Consider the following 4,657-nt stretch of genomic DNA (forward strand, 5'->3'; position numbering starts at 1 on the left):
CTTGATCAAGCTTGAACCGAACACTTTGTTGACAACCTTGGGCTCTGAATCTCTGATTACCAACTTGTAACAACCGTCTAATTACTACTCGGATATTATTGAAAATAAGTGTGACTTTATAAAAAAAGATACTTTACTTCATCATAAGTGCACAATTTGAAGTTTTAAGGTAACTACATACCGTTTAATTACTAAACTAGTTTAAACATTTAGAAACACGTTTAGTAAATTGTTTACATCACAACATTGTCTAACAAAGTTAAATTAACGCGGAAGCTTCAAAAGTGCGTGTTCGGTTCTTCAAAACATGCTTGATCGCCATCCGGAAAGACCCCATCATTACTTAGAGTCAAAACCACTTAAAAAGTTAGTTTTGACATTGATATAATGCATACAAACAAGTTCTAGTATCGAATCATCAAAAATAAAATAAAATTTCAGTTTTGGTCCTGTCGCGTGTCACGCCAGAACTCCCTCGACTTGTCGCGTGTCGCGAGGACTCCCGCGTGTCGCGCCAGATCCAAAGGATCCTGTCGCGTGGCGCGGGGGAAACCATTTTCCAGCAAGTGCAGGTTTTTGACCTGCATTTCCTGCCAGCTCTGAAATTCACCAATTTTAACTTCAAATGCCCATAACTTTTGATCCGTAGGTCCGTTTTAGGTGATTCTTTTTCCTATACGTCTGTAATTTAATTACCGACGTGCCTATTACAATTATCGTACCGAAAATTTGGTTTACGGGCGGAAAGTCTATAAATCCCTAATATATTTGTTCGACCTGTCTAGTTTTGCACTAAAACTATCATCAATATTTTTATGACCACGAGGCTTATTTTACCCATCTTCCGGGGCTTACGATCATTGGCGTTTCATTACCAATTCCATGGTTTACGCTCTTATGATCTACAATCGCCAAGGGATCTTTCAATAATTTCATAGTATCGATTAAACACACATTTATTTGACCCATTTGGTCGATTTATGGAATTCACCATTTCAACAATAACCAAACGTTTTCTAATCTAGTTTTGACCGTTCAGTTAAGTAGTGATCATCACCACTTTAACTAATACAAATCCTTATTCTAAAACCCAACTTTGAATAACTACAATATCAAATTATCATAATGTAACGAAACAAGTTACATACTTACATAATTCATCAACATTGGTTTCTAACCATAAGTACCCATTTCCGGGCTTGTCAATCTTAGCGTATCACGTCCATTCCATGGTTTACGCTTTTATAACTCAACTTTAATGAGTGACGTTTAAGTCACTTCGAACACTACCATTTCGACCATTATTTTAACTTGTTTCTTTATCTAGTGAGTTACATCACTTTATTTACATTCCATACATGACTAATTAAACAATATTATCAACCAACATTTCTAGTTAACTATTTTGACCCGTTTGGTTTGTCGAGTGAACTTCGTTACTTCTATGACATACCAAACTCGCAATTGACACTACAATTTCATTAACATTTCTAAGATTATTGTTTATGCATAATGTAATGAAACCGAAGTTACGTACCTTTAGTGCTTTTCCTTCAAGCGCGCATCCCTAATTTTTATAATATACTTGGAATCTGAGTTGAATCAAAACAACATAATTTAGCATACCTTATGATCCTTTCAACGAGGTGATCACGAATTTGTGCTTGAAAATTGATTTAGAGATGATTAGAACCGTCAATTTGAGGGAAAGCTGCATGAACTAGGGTTTGTGGTGAACCCTTATGTCGCCCCTTGTAACATCCTAGTTATTATTTAACTTTTTTCGTATAATTTAAACTCATAATCATGTAATTACAATCACAATTATAATGAAAATACGGGCTTGTTAAAAACTTTTATAATTTAAGCGATATACATAATGTGATTTAATTCGCCGTTTAGAATAACGACACAACAACGTTGCGGAAGCTTTATTAAACATGTGTTCGGTTCCTCATCGAGCTTGACGCTTGATCTTCATCCGGGCTCTCAGCATACACCTGTGTTCAAAACCAACTCAACAGTTAGTTTTGATACTTTAAATAACGGTACCAATCAAGATAAATGATAATGGAAAGAAATCCCAAGGATAATCTCTTGATCCAAAACATTTCATTTCAAGTTTGCCTCCACCGTAACTTACGGTGGCACCGTAAGTTACGGTGGTCTCTGTTTAAGACTTTCCCCACCGTAACTCGGGGGGGAGACTGCCGTAAAGAGTTCAACTCCACCGTAACTTACGGTGACACCGTAAGTTACGGTGGTCCCTGTATTCAGCCTTTTCCATTTGCCGCTTAATGACACGAAAACTTCCGTATCTTTCTAATCGTTAGTCTGTTTGACCTACCGTTTCTTCCTACGTGTTTGTAATTTGATTCTCCATCATATGGAGTTAAAATCCGACATTCGGCTTAACAAAACTTAAGACTTTTAAGTCTTCAGCTTATTACCCTTTTTACCAAATATTGACCCGTTCATGATTTTATCACACCAACTTGCTTATTTGATCTTTAAAATCATGAGGTTCATTATATCAATATCTCCTATCATATTACTCTCAAACCACGGGTTTCATATATAATAAAATCCCGTTTACACTTAATTGCTTATTTTGACCCATTAAGAGTATTTAAGCACTTTTAGGCTCACAATCGCTTTTATTCTATTCTAGCATTGTAACCTATATTTCTTATATAGTATTCTTCCATCACAACTAATTGTGTGTTGGATTTAAAGTAGATATCTATGTGTTCTGAATTATACCCCTTGGAATATCATTTTACGGCAAAGACTCATAAGGAGTCTTTCGACCCAAGAATTACATTTTCACTACTCATACTCGTTCTAAGCTTTTGTTTAATCATAAGACTCGTTTCCAAACAACCTCTAAGGGTTGTTTGTTCAATTTAGCCTACAAGGGCGTTTTTGGTCGATTTTGGTCCTTCTTTTACAATGAAGGACTCTCACCAAATATTCGACCAAAATATCACTTTTAACTACAACATAAATATGCGTACCTGGCTCGGATCAACGAATAGACCCGATTTATGCCTCGCTTTTATTATCACACCATCAATGATGACGCAACTATCCGATTTGCTAATTAGTCCTGTTAACATAAGACTTGACGACCACATTAGTCGATATTGTCAAATGGTGTTATCACCACCATTCGACCCGTTTGGACTATATGCCCAACATTGTCTATTTAAATCAAAAACACCGTTTTTGATTTCCAATTTGTACATCATCCCATCCCGGGTTTTATAACCACACCCTTTTTCTTTTACACTCTTTTCTTGCAGTTTCAACCCATTTCGGCTTACGCCATGTGTATCCTTTTAACCATGATTTACATAAGTCAACACTTGACAATTTTTCCAAATTTCCAATATTATTGTTTTCACGTTCATAAGTATCGAAATAACAAGCATTCTACATAAGTGTGTAAATTACACTTACCTTGCATCCGAGCTACGCTTTTCTTCTATGCTTGACTCGTTTGACCCGCTTTCACTCCAAGCTTCACCTAGCTTGTTTAAGCGCCAACTATTGTTCATCATTTACAAGGTGGTTAGATTAGTCATTAACAATCACGACTATACCACTTTACTTATTTTCTTAGCCGAAACCACTTATTCGACTTCATCACTAGTTAGTTTGACTTTCTAAAGTCAACTACATTTAATCATATAATATGCATGATTAAGGCAAATCAACATTATGATTAGAACCCGTTTTATCCCATGTCTCATGAAATTAGTCAAGCTTGTCAATTACGCGTTTCACTTGAATTTCAACACTTTACTTCTCATTTAGGCATTTTAACAAACACCTAATGGGCATCATTCTACACTTTTGCTAACTAGTCCGTAATTAGTCATTTTTAGCAAGATTAACATCAAATTTCAACCCTCTATATCTAGTGTTCATGAACTACATCAAGAACTTATATCATAACAATCAATATTCATCAAATTAACACTCCGATCCGAGTGTTCATCATAACATACAAAAACCCATTTAGCACATACTAGGGTAATTATCAAATCCCTAGTTTTGACAACAATTCATCAAATTTTCTACTAGGGTTTGTTTCTAAACCAAGATATAATCATAATAACACTCATAGAATCAATATTCATTCCAGAATTTCGATTATGATTATTCATCATAATCTCAAAGTATCACCAAATCATAATTTTTAACATACCTTGTAATCCCTATGACTAGGTGATCACGAATGCAATGATTTGGCTCTTGATTTGGGCTTCAATTTGAGAGATTCTTGAGGGATTAGGGTTTTGAGCAAGAGAGCCCTTCTTGGCTCTGGTTGAAGTCGCAGACACACACACGTATGTGTGTGTTTTGTTTATTAATTTGTTTAGTTGAAACTTTAATTCAATTGTCCATGTCTAGTCCCTTCACTTTACACAAGTTATTTAAAGGGTAGCTTAACCACATTAGTTATATTTTGTCAAGACATTAACTAACTAGGTTAATACTCCTAGTTACTTGGTGGGTTCCGGGAGCTAAAAACCCGTTTTATTTTAAGTCCCGTTGACTCGGGTTCTTATAAACTCAATTCCTTAATTCTTTGATTCGCTTGTATTTAAATTATTAGGATTTCTTATTAAATCCAAATATTTACCGGGTT

At 35.3% G+C, this 4,657-nt stretch overlaps 1 long non-coding RNA gene across 1 annotated transcript; it reads right to left on the reverse strand.

Annotated features, from left to right (window-relative positions):
• Positions 1-1,810: 1,810 nt before the first annotated feature.
• On the reverse strand, positions 1,811-3,682 carry LOC110870933. Its single transcript, XR_002553357.2, has 3 exons — positions 3,463-3,682; positions 3,018-3,109; positions 1,811-2,000 (listed from the first exon to the last, which is right to left on the reverse strand). It is a non-coding gene; the product is annotated as an uncharacterized LOC110870933 (long non-coding RNA).
• Positions 3,683-4,657: the final 975 nt, after the last annotated feature.

The sequence above is a fragment of the Helianthus annuus genome, chromosome 8 (assembly GCF_002127325.2).
Source record: "Helianthus annuus cultivar XRQ/B chromosome 8, HanXRQr2.0-SUNRISE, whole genome shotgun sequence".
Classification (NCBI taxonomy): Eukaryota; Viridiplantae; Streptophyta; class Magnoliopsida; order Asterales; family Asteraceae; genus Helianthus; species Helianthus annuus.